General features: G+C 41.3%; 1 long non-coding RNA gene across 1 annotated transcript; it reads right to left on the bottom strand.

Annotated features, from left to right (window-relative positions):
• Nucleotides 1–204: 204 nt before the first annotated feature.
• LOC136006826 (uncharacterized) lies at nt 205–10,667 on the bottom strand. The gene is made up of 4 exons (XR_010609277.1): nt 10,530–10,667; nt 7,961–8,095; nt 4,846–4,963; nt 205–272 (listed from the first exon to the last, which is right to left on the bottom strand). It is a non-coding gene; the product is annotated as an uncharacterized LOC136006826 (long non-coding RNA).
• Between the last annotated feature and the right edge of the window lie 2,131 nt (nt 10,668–12,798).

Genomic DNA, 12,798 nt, shown 5'->3' with positions numbered 1-12,798 from the left:
CCCTCACAAGAAAAGTATTTTTATTGAACGCTATTCCACGTTAGTACGAAGACACTAACAGCGCTGCACAAAGGAGTGCCTATATATCACCCAGTCAAGTAGTCTAAACAACTGTGCTGGAAGTTTTCCAGCTTTGCCCAGTCAATGACCACAGACTTATTTGGAAAGCAATCATTAGCAGCAGCAGCCCTGTAATCCTGCCTTCCTGCCCCTCTCTTCCTCGGGAGCTCCGTCAGGGACTAGCATGCGGGCTGGTGAATTCATGATGTACACTGCAAGAGGTTAAGTGCGTATTTAATGTGCGATTATCACACCCGGAGAACCCATGACACAAGACCCAGGACAGGGGTTTATGGCTTCAAGGGGTCACAGCTATGTCACAGTCCTAGGAGATTTCCACAGCTCTTAAGAAACCACATTCAGTCAATGAGTAACTACTTAGTTTGTAAGTAATCAGCTATTAATAGGACTCTTCCATGTATGACTTTTTCATGGTAACCTTAGGAGACACTTGAAGAACCCTCAAACCCGTACATTCCCAGGATGAGACTACAACATTTAGGATATTGGGTACAAGGTATCCAATACTATTGGATAGGATTGGATTGGATAGGATAGGATGAGACTACAACATTTAGGATATTGGATACAAGGTATCCGATACTACATATTATATGCATGTTAATATAATACATACAGCCACATACTTCCGGTAATATACAATAACTATTTGTCATCATAGTAGACCAGTTGATTCATTAAATATGTTGTTTACAACAGTGCTGCAAATAAACAAATGTCATTTATTGTTCTACGCATTAGACTTGGTTAGATTTCAAAAGAAGAATTACAACAGCAAAGAGCCTGGCCTGTGTGTCAGTTTCCTTATTGATACACAGGGGATAAATCTGCAGCGCTCATCTTCCTAACAGATTTATTGTGAGACAAAATGTATGAATGTGGAAAATGCATGTGTATTTTCAGAAAGTGATAAAGAAGTATGATGTCATGTATTAAACAAAAACTTCTGTAAAACAGCATACTCAATGTACCTAATTTGAGTTGACAAGTTTTACATAGTTTGTCATATTTAATCAGCATATATCAACAATTCTGAAATGTAAAGTGGCATAAACAGCAATTCACTCCTAACTGGTATTATGCAGATATTGGGCGTAATAATACATTTAGATTTCATTGGCTTTTCAAGGCATTTAGCGGTGATACAAACAATCACCATTGAATGGTAAAGTTGGAGGGTGAAGCTATGAAGTGTCTGATGGGTCTGTTCATAGCAACACTTTCATTTCTGGAAACTATCCTGTATATACATTATATCCTTAATGATTATTCGTGTCCAGGTATTTAGACCTGAAAATTGGGATAGTGGTATCTGTGTTCATTATTTTTCTGCAGGACAAATGAGGGGGTGTTGGATCTCTGTGTGAATGTGCATAAACGTGAGCCAGTAACATCGAGATGGTGGCTGAAGCTTTTAGCGAGGAAGACAAGCGCAGTAGACTAGCTTTACATTCCACTATGATTGGCACATGGCCTCTGATCTTTATTATTGTAGGCAGAAGGAATTCGTTGGCCTAGGCCATGTCTAGTACCCATGAAAAGGAGTCCTTTCATGTACACCTTCCAGCTTCTGCTCACACATTTTGAAATTAATTCTTCCCTGTAGACATGCTGACAATAACACAAAAGTCTCAAAAAGATAGAGGTACCCCTTATTTGGAAAAGTACAGAATCACAGAATGGTTTGGGTTGGAAGGGACCTTCAAAAGTCAGGTAGTCCAACCCCCCTGCAATGAGCAGGGACATCGTCAACTAGACCAGGTTGCTCAAAGCCCCATTCAACCTGGCCTTGAACATTGCCAGGGATGGGGCAGCCACAGCTTCTCTGGGCAACCTGTGCTCGTGCCTCACCACCCTCACAGTAAAAAATTTCTTCTTTAGTCTAAATCTACCCTCTTTCAGTTTAAAACTGTTATTACTTTTCCTACTGCAACAGGCCCTGATGTAAATTTTGACCGCATCTTTCTTGTAGGCCCCTTTTGGGTACTGTAAGGCTGCTCTAAGGTCTCCCCAGAGCCTTCTTTTCTTTTGGCTGAACAGCCCCAGATCTCTCAGCCTGTCTTCATAGCAGAGGTGTTCCAGCCCTCTGAATATTTTTGTAGCCCTTTATGCAGCTGATAGTCTTGATTTCGGCACCCTTTTTAGAATACAGTTTTTTATGTTATGTAGCCCTATATCAGTACAATATTGGCTGTAATTCAATAATCTTAACTTGCAAGACTCACTTTATCTCATATGAAATAAAGATAACACAGACCTCCTCATTTCCTACTGCGTGGCTGCAAATATTGTATTCAGTATTTCTCCACCCTCTCTAGACTGTATGTCTAGACATACGCAGCAGAAAACCCCGTTCAAATTCAAATATATTGGACACCACTTGGTGTGGCTGCTGCAAAATGAAATTTGGCCAAAATTGCTCAGTGCAATCAATATCTTTACACTCCACTGGGATTGTCACAAAGCCTCTGATTTCATCACCCCACAATGAATGTGGTTGCAGCAAGTAATCTTAATACCCAATAAAATTATTTTACAGACATGAAAAAGCTCTCTCTTGCCCCTGGTCAACACCAGGAATTTGTGGGTAGGGCTTTGCAGACTTACAGTATTTAAGTGAAGCTTACAGACAAAACAACAAGATATGTTAAACACTTCTAATAACATGGTCAAAAACCACATAGCTCCTCTTAAAGGCAATCATGGAATTCAAACAGCAAAATAAGGTGCTTGATTAAATATGGAGTCGTAAGGAGTTACCTTATTATATATAATTACTTGTAACACACCAGAATATTTTTAACATGGAATCTCATGACTTTAAATAGTCACATTTCTCCAAACAACAGCACAGATTAGCAAAAAGATTAGTATGTTCACTCAGCTTTAAAACAAAGCTTTCTCTGAAGCGAGCGGAGTGATGACTTGACACTTTTTATGCCACCCTGTTTTTCATGAAATTGTAGAGATGTGATCCAGAGCAGCATAATTTTACCTGAAAGGAAGCATCAGTATTTTGACCATTTTTTTTCCTGAAAGTATTTCCTGAAAGTATATCATGTTTGGCCTTTTGTTTTTCTTTCTTTCTCAGTGTCTTTTCTTACATCCTCAGTAAAGCAATTGCTAAAACATTAAATGACCCTAATAAACTTGAACCCAGGTTCAGAACTTTCCTAACAGACTAATTCCAGTTTGTGACTTCATGGTAAATTTTAAGGAGCTGTAGCGTGACTGGTAGGAATGTACATGTATGAACACACACTGGTCTGACTTTTAACATCGGATCAGTGCTGTCCCCTCTGCCCGCTTCTTCGCAGTGAGCCCAAAGCTCTGTCTTTCCAATGCCTGACTTGATAAACTGCAGTTTACAGTTATTTCCTTCTCCTTAGAGGAAGCAGAATAGTGGCCACAGGTATCCTCGCAAAATCTAGGAGGAGATGTAAGTCGGAAGTAAAAGAAATTATCTTCAGGAAAGTATCATATATTGCCCTCAGGATGACTTCTGCAAACAAGGAAAAGGATTCTCCAGCTGGGTCTCTGCTGGAGCTTTGCTGCTATGGCTCTACTAGGAAGTCTCTATAGCCCACTCTAATCCCAGTATAACATTCCACTTCTCAGCTGTTCATCCTCCCAGCGCTCCTGAGGCAGAGTTCATGCAATGCCATCTGAGAGAGAGACAAGAAGGAGGATGATCTGCCCAAGACCCACAGCCAGTCCATGGCAGAGCCCAAAGTAGATCTGCTCCCAGTTTCTGCTTGCTCTTCCAGACCTTTCTTTTCTTTGGCACACCCCCAGACTCATCCTGTGGCTCATGAACCTTAACAAACCTTTCAATGAAGCTTGTCTGGGTTTTGGATTGGTAAAGAAATTTGAAACCAAGGCAAGGCTTTGTGTTGGTGTGTGCTGCGCTGTGAAAATTTCACATGCCTGTTTTTCACCCCACTTGTCCAGCCATAATAGCACAGCACAGCGGGCCAGAAAACTACAAGTTTTACTGCGCAGCCCAGTTTATAAGAAGAAGGTGGTGAGCGTGGTGGGTATGGAAAATGGGTTTTCAAGATTTTATGAAAGTTACCACTTCCTTTGGGAATCCACATTCCTTGCAAATCTGTTGCTATTCCCACCCATACAATCCCTTTGTTTTTACTGCAGTGGTCCTGTGTATCTAAGAGCTTGGCACTACATATCTGTTAAGAGACTCTTCATGTGTAGTTTGGATTGCTCATAAAAACCTGTTTTCTCCAACCACTATGGAGAAATACAGAGTAATGAGGTTAACTGAAATCAAAGGACAGCAATTTTAAGTCTTTCATAAAATTTTAAACAAGAAAGGATGAGGGGTTCAAACAATAGTGGTTTTAATATGTCTGTGTTAATGCACTCTTGGAACCAGTTTGCAAGTCAGCCATGAAAATGTGCAGTGTGAAACATGTTTTCTGCTTGCACTGAGGCATCCAGCCTGCTAATCTTCATCCCAAATGTAGACGTACACTGTAAAGAGCACACAGCTTGTGCAAACTCTTACTCAGCACAGTAGTCCTTATTATTCCCCTGGGGCTTTTTAATGCTACCACTGGAGTCTATAGACTATTAGATTAGCAGGAGCAGGGTTAGATTAATACAGGAGATCAAGCTCTATGCTGCCATTCTGGCAAGCAAGAGGGTGCAAGAAGCGATTTGCTTTCTCTTCATAGCCTGTTTGTGTTGTGTTTTAAGGAGCAAAGCTCACTGTCAAGCCACCATTTAAAATTTTATTGTGCTTACCTAAGCTGTGCTAAAATCGAAGGTGAGTAATCTGCTTCAGTCCCAGTCTTGATGTATTTTTCATTTTCTCAGTGCAGCGAAGGTGGTAGGCAGACATCCGCTCTCAGATCCTATTGTGCTGACCAAAGAATCCACCATCTCTGTCTCCTTCACACTTCCCACCATCTGTTTAGCACTCCCCAGTTCTGCCAGCGGAAGGACTTGCAGGAGAGTTTAGGCAACCTACTTCAGACAACGGCTGCTGGGAGGGCTCAATCCACTGCCAGCAGCCGTTTGACTTGAAGGAGACTCTTTGTATCACACTGCTTATCTCTTTCTAATTTTTAGCCATATTGGTCTTAAAGAAAAACAAGAAAGAGAAGATGCCACCTCACCCTACAAGAACTTGCAAGAACATTGCTTCTATTTTTATCCACTGCTACAACAATATTATGCACTGGTAGGAAGGTAAGTGGGTAGGTAGGCAGAAAGATAGGTAGGCAGAAAGATGATAGATAGATAGATAGATAGATAGATAGATAGATAGATAGATAGATAGATAGATAGATAGGGTTTTGTCCTATAAAGGCACAGTCTTAAAACAAAAGCTGCCGCATGCTTACACATGCAGTCATATTTCCTCACACTGTGGACTTTTAATCTGTGTCTAAACATCCCAGAATGGGTTGGGGTGCACAGAACTTTCTGTCTAAGGAAGCTTGCCCATTTTCTCCATCTCTGTCTTTCAGTTTACTTAAGAATTCATTTTCAATTGCTTCTCTAGAATACAATAAAGGCAATAGGGAGAAATGTCCTACCATTAAAAGGAGTCAAAGTAATCGCTGGAGATGCACACAGTTTACATGTGTTGTGACGATTCTGGCATGAACCCCATTGATCTGACCACTTCTTTTGTCTTGTTTTCATTCTTCATGACATATGTCATGCATGGTTAGCACATTTTGTTTAAGGTTCCTGCTCCCTTGCTCTATTGTCTTTCCTTGTATGAACACGGTAGTTATGAGAAGATATTTACAGTCCATATATTGCATATCCAAGGACTGCACATGAGGAACAGCTTTCAAAGGTATACAGCATGAAACACTATATTATAAAGTTTACTTTACCCAAAACTGTTTGTTGATAATTTTACTCTTTTGAGATCTTTCTTTGACAGACTGTTTTTGACAGGCACCTTCCAGACAGATCTGCAGTATCTAAACAGAACTGAACAGTCTGCTGCATAAACTGAAAGCCACAACCAACAGCACCCCAGCGTAGGAAAGAGTTTTTTCTTAAATCTTACCAACTTTCTGATTCCAGAGCCGTATTTTTATTTTCTAAGGATATCTGCAATGCTGGTATCAATTTAGCTCCAAGCATTCAGTCAGTGCATAAACCCTGCTCTTACTAGTGAAAAGACATCTGAAACAACATTTTCTGTAAAAGGATAATTCTTGCTAAGTTATTACAAGGCTTTTTCAGAAAATGCAGCATGAACCACAAGCTTTAAGTGCATTTCCTTTTTTCTTAATAAAAAAAAATAAAGGTCATACATCGGTTGACCCATCACACATATAGATTGCGATTCCCAATTTTGTTTGAATTACAATTTTAATGTGATTTTTATGTATCAGAGCTGACTGCAGTGGGCAGGACATAGAGGGTTGTCTAAACCCTTATAAATGTGCTGAAAGTTTCTTTTGTCTAACACACCAGCTAACTTCTTGATTAGATAAAGACCTAAGAAAACTCTGCTGGAGAAGATGGCAATCAAATGTGGAAATCTTCACTGTATAGAGCACCCTGGGGTTTGTTAAATATCTGCAGACCTGCTTGTTGTAAGTGACAATGTTTATTCTTGCAAGTGAATTCCAAGATAGCCTGGCTTCCTTGGGGTTTAATCTCAGGCTTTTTTTGTTTCTCTGATTAGTTGGAAACTGTAGCAGGTCACCCCGGCTCTTTGAAGAATGAAGGGTCTCATTCCAGGGTGAGGCCCAGCGAATTTGTGAATGAATGAAAAGTTAATTGAGGAAAGGGGTAGAGCATACTTCAGTCATAGTTAATTTAAGCAAAGCTGATAAGTTAGTAAATAGAAACACCAGTGTATTCTTTCAAGTAGAATTTTTGCTCTTACTGATATCTTAGGTGCTGTTTTTCTGGCCCTTTTAAAGATTGGTGCTTGTGGTAGACACTTTATTATCTAATCTTCTGCCCAAGGAGAGATTCTGTAGTGTTGAGTAATTACAAATAGATTGAGCTCTGCTGGAAAGTGCTTTTCCAAAAATAAAAGGAAAGCCCATGCCCTATAAATGTTGTGACTTTTTTACTTTCTCCTCTTAAAAGAGTATTTTTTTAAATTTATTTATTTTTAAGCTAACATTGTGGAAAATAACGTGAACATCAGGGCACCATTTTTCAGAAAAATGCATGAAACTGTTGAATCTTTCTGGATGTTCACTGATCTTGAAATGTCTTTTGTAACCGCTTCAGGATTGTGGTAAAGTACAAGCGTATATTAATGGCTTATTAAAAGGAATCTATCCAATTTTAAACTGTTACATTAAAGCTAAAAGCAAAATGCAGAAAACTCAAATGCAAGCAAATTAAATGCACTCTTCATGTGTAGAGAAGTGGAAAAGAAAGCTCAGTTTTGCCAGAGGAAAGCTGCTTAAGGAAAAGGCGTAACTGTGAGAAAAGAGAGTGGTAAAAAAAGCAAGGGCCGCATGCAGCAGCTTTTCAAGCCTCTATAGCAATTTCTTCCATGAGTTAGAGAAGCCCCAGCAAACAGCTGGAGATGGAATCAAACATTTATTCAATTTTAAACACACTTTGGACTTACATGGGGCTTATCACCCACACATCTTGGAGCACCCTGCCATCGCTAATGAATTTAGCCTCCTGCAGTCCTCAGAGGTGGGTGTTATTTCACTTGGTAGATAAGGAAAATGGTGCAGGAAAACGTTAAATGCATCATGCAAGAAGACTGCAGCAGAGTTACAAATAAAAGATAGTCTCAATAAAGACACAAGACTGTTGTGCATTCGTACTGGCAAACATGCAGGGTAAATACGCTTCAGCATAGCAATGTGTGCCAGAAGCTGAGGACTGGGGGTATTTTATTTGCTACACTCACATGCCCAGGCTTCAAGAGGGCTGAGATTCTGGTCTCAGGTGCTGCCAGTGCCTTGCTGAGTGACTTCGCATTTGAAACAGCCTCTCCCTGCACATCAGCTGCTTGCCTGTCCAAGGTGGAAACCTTGATGCAGATCTATGTAAAGCATTTGAAAAAAAAAACCCAAAAAAGCAAGAGGTCTTAACTCCTTAGACACAGTACTGAAACTTTGTGGATTAATTTGATTTAATTTCAGGTCTAGATTAAGCTCACTAAGTTGGATTTAAAAATTATTAAAGAAAGAAGTGTGAGACTCCAGTTCATAGATGTCCAAGGTACAATACTGCAGGTTTCTAATGGAGCCCTACAAGCCCACATCTTCTTTTCTCTTTCCCTCTGTAGCAAAGGGAATTACTGCAATTGAAATTCAGTCTTTCAGTTTCCCCTGTGAAGAGCAGGTCCTGCTGAGGTGAATGACTAGTCATTGCCTTCCATTGCTTTATGTTTGTGTATGTGCATATGCAGAAGCTATTCTGTCACAAAATTTCATTTGGGGGTCCCCTCAAGCTAAAAATATTACAATTGCCATTGTTTTTGCTAAAAGAGGAGCCATTTGAGCTATTACAAACCCAAATGCTAACGCATGATGATGTTAAAGGGGACAGGTACAAGTCCACTGCTTATCTGTACAAACCAGCTACATGACAAGTAATGAAAATCTAATTTAATTAATGTATATACATAATAACACTTGCAATGTGATCTGAAGATGTCTCCACTTGCAGAATTAGTTTCAGACAAGAAAACAGGCCTGAGGTCCCAAGCCTAGCTAGGCAGCGGTTCAAGACATGCAAAGCTCAGGAGGAGGAGTGAAGAACCAGAGCCTTCATCTCTGCTTGACTCCAACCTACATCTAAGACACTGAGTCTCCAATTGCACCTCACCACAAATACAGATTACTAAAGCCCTCCCACACAACCTATTTATTAAGTTAACCCGTTTAATTTTTGTGCTGAAAGAATGGTGGACACAGAAGACATTGTCTGTGCCATCAAGGGGTTATAAACAGCTACTTTGCTTCTCCATAGCTCAGCTGAAGCAGGTATTTGCCTTACAAAAACAGAAACAAGAGTTTCACTCTTTCTGCTGATACCAAGACATCTTTATCAGCAAAATAAACAGCAACTGATGAAATGGGAAAATAAAGTTTTAGTTGCAGGGCCAGCTTCTAGCTGCCTTAGGTCATGTTCACTTTCAGTAATCATGGTCAGTCCTGTGCATAACCACAACTAACTCGCGTGATTTTAATCATTTTTCACCATGGATACAAAGTGCAAAGGTTTGTTTGAAAATATGCTGATCAAACCAGGAGTGAGCCTACTTCAAAGGCCTTTTCAAAATTGCATACATGAGCCTAGACCCAAAATGAAAGCACCTGAGAGCTGCATGATGCAGTGCTTCATTTCTGAGCCCTTGACTCTAGAGTGTGACACAGTAGATGTCTTGACTATAGTGCTTGCTGCTGTCTCTGTTCTGAGGATGCAGGTGCCTCCCTGGCATAGCAGTCCATAACCCTGGGGAGGATGCTTTCCCCAGAAACACAAGGGCTTCACTTCACCTAAAGGCCTCATCTTTTCTCCAGGAGGCTGGTTACTAAGCCATGGTGCCAATATGCCACCCTGTTATGGTTAACATAGTGGAAGTTAAATAATTTACCCATGCTGGAGGAGTTAGGCTTAGTCCTTCCTTACTGTGATGGGGCTTAGGCCCACCTCCTGCCATCCAAACTCTAGCCTAGTCAAGATCAGGAAACACTAGGGAAAGACTTTGGCTTCCTCACTGTGGGGTGGGCAGAGTCCTGGTTACTGAATGGGACCAGCTCTGTATACAGGTTATCCACCTGCCAGTCAACTGAATTGCTGTGCCTGCAAATGGCTTTTGTGAGAAGCCTGGTCCAGCAGGCAGCAGTAGGTGTGTGCTGGCTGGGCAGAGCCCTCCTGAGGAGCAGCCGCTTTAATTCACCACTGGCCATGTGGCTGGGACCCTGCATGCCTCCACAGCTGTTAGTGTGGGGGGACCACATCACAGCCTGGACCAGGAACCAGTTGGGTAGCACAGCCCTGCTGCCTCCCATCCCCCTGCCACCTCTTTGGCCCCAGTGGCTCAAGATGAGGAACTCAGGAAACCCAGATCCTGGGAGTGGAACACACAGCACATGGAGGAAAGATGCTGCACTCCTGTCTGCCACTGCCTTTTGCTCTCAGTTTAAAAAGAGGGGATCTTTGGAGGGTTTATTATATGCCCCTCTTTCTTTCTCCTTCTCTCCTTTTAAAGGTTTCATCCTTATTTCCATAGCTTCTCTGCTTTCCACTGTGTTGGCACGTTTCTTCTCTATAACTGGAGAAAGCGTGTTTTACTTATTACAGCTGAAGACACTCAACTTTTAATTTGCAAGCACTCATTTCCCTCCAATTTCGTTTCCTTTCTAAACTGCCTTCATCCACCCCATCCCCCAGCACCACATTTTCTCCTCTGGCAAATTCCTGCTATGGCAATGAGCGCAGCTTATCCAGGACCCAAAACAGCTCACCAAGGCTCTTCTTTCCTCTTCCTCTCTTTCCTCTTCTCTCCTCTCTTTTCCTCTCCTCTCCCCTCCTCTCCTGTGGCAAGCAAGGCAGCAGGAGCCAGGGCCATGCAAGGAAAGGACAGATCAAGCCCTGCGTGCAGAATTCAGAGACCGTGCAAAGCAGCCAGCTCAATTTAAACTTTGACCTTTTCCCTCTCTCTGCTGTGATACACAACAGGCACTTACCAAACCCAAGCTGGTGAAATAACAGGCTTTTCTTTCTTTCTCTTTTGGTTTTGTTTTGGTTTTACTACCGATGAAGCTGTGCCAGAGGAAAAGTCAATCTTTTCCATCTTTTGTAAAGCCAGCAAATACCTCCATGTTAACAGGTTAGCTGTAAGTGTGAAAAATATTTACAGGGTTCTATTTAAAACTAGATAAAAATAACATAAAAATCAGTGACCAAGTCTCCTTCCACCCTCCATGACAATAAACCAAGCCTTCCATTAACTCGTCTTTAAAGGTTTTCTTCTTTTAGGTATAGAAAACTGTAATTCCCCTTGGGGAATACACTTTTAATTATAGCTACCACTTTGCTTTTTTGTTTTTAATTACAGATTCAGGGCTTAACAAAATTATATTTTCAATTAGTCGAGTTCTCTAATTATTTTAATTTCTTTCTTTTCTAGGCCTTTTAAAAGCCAACGGGTCTTTCATGTCTCGCAGTCAGTTAAGGAAAACAAATGCCATTCCTACTTGATGTTCTTTAAGCTTCAGTGATTCTGTTATTTTAACATCTCTTAAATGTAAAGAACTCTTGAAGATGTCAGTTCTCCCAGCAATAAACTTAATTAAAATGTACATTTAAATGAAAGAGATAATTAATTCACACCATTCCATTTGCTTATTACTTGACAGTCAGGGTGTATTAAAAGCTCAGACCTGTTAAAAGAAAACATGGAGAAAGAGGCACAAATAAAACAATCGGCATCAAAATATCATTTTCTGTCACCATTTTCCTGTGTTCCTATAATAAAACTGTCAACTGCGCGAAGTTATTTTCTGCTTTTTATGAGCGTGGATTGTCCTCACTTTCCAGTGAATTAATTTCACTGACACTGTAAATTTTTGTTTGTGCTCATTTTTCTTTTTAATTTTAGAAGTCAGCATAGGTATGGCTGTTTCTATATTTAAACAGCCCCCTCACCCACTCGCACCCCTGAACGGCTGCCTGGACTATCAGTAACTCTTTCCAGTTAATTCTGTATAACAAGTCAGTGTTTCCTTTGTTTGAAAGGTGACTTCTAGAACCACTCACTTCCAAATAGGAATAATGCCCATTTCAGGTTTTATTGTTATTTTCTTTACCAAAAAAATGTAAGCCATTTGGGATTTGGAATGGAATGTGTTTTGTTTCAAGGCAAATAAATAATGTTTGTGGAAAGTCTAATCATTAGCAAACCCCTCTTTTCTTGTTCAGAGGCTGTATTGATTGGGGCGAGAGCTCCCTCCAGCAAAGCCAGACAGCACTGGCCTTTCACTGGCTAATTCCTACATATCTGCTGTCACCAAAAGAAAGGCACAAAGTTGATTTTGTCAGCAGCTCTGGTCGCCCTTTGCTCTGCCTGGATGCACCTTCTCAATTTGGGTGGGCACGGTGCTGCCTGCCTGGCTCCTGGCTCCCTGCCCCAGCCACTCACAGAGCCCATGCTGGCTTCCTCCCTGGCTCCCCAAAGGAAATCAACAGCTTTCAAGAGCCATGCCCCGTGTCTCTGCCGAAGCCTCACCAGCAGCCTTCCCAACCTTGCAAGTGGGGGAAGCAAGCCCCACCGGCTGAAAAAATGGTCCAAAACATCACTTTTGGCCAGAGCATCATGGAGAAGCAGGAGGTGTCGCTTTGGTGTTTGGTAGGTTGCTTGTTTTGGATGGAGGGAGAGGTTTGGGCAGCCCACCTGGGAAAGTAATGAAAAATCTGGTCTTGTGGAGTTCTCCCCCTTAACCCCTAATGGCAATCAGATAGCCCCTCCCCAGTCGGCTTTCCAGGAAAGGGCAGGTCGGCTGATTACTGTGGGCTCAGTAATGACCAAAACATCTACCTAAAAGTTCCTTTAGGAAGTTGTTGTTCAGAAGTTGTGAGAAGAAGCTAAGCTGAAAAGCCTTTCTGGTACAGGCTGTCTTTGGCAGTGTGAACACAGTTGAGATGTTCCTGGTTGCATGACTGGCTAGGAAATTTTGACTGCAAAGACTCAGTGTCACTGTTGAGACAAAAAAAAATGAGTAAAGTACAAAGGCT

Source organism: Lathamus discolor, chromosome 1 (genome assembly GCF_037157495.1).
Source record: "Lathamus discolor isolate bLatDis1 chromosome 1, bLatDis1.hap1, whole genome shotgun sequence".
In the NCBI taxonomy this organism is placed as follows: domain Eukaryota; kingdom Metazoa; phylum Chordata; class Aves; order Psittaciformes; family Psittacidae; genus Lathamus; species Lathamus discolor.
This window is presented reverse-complemented; position numbering and strand designations above follow the sequence as displayed.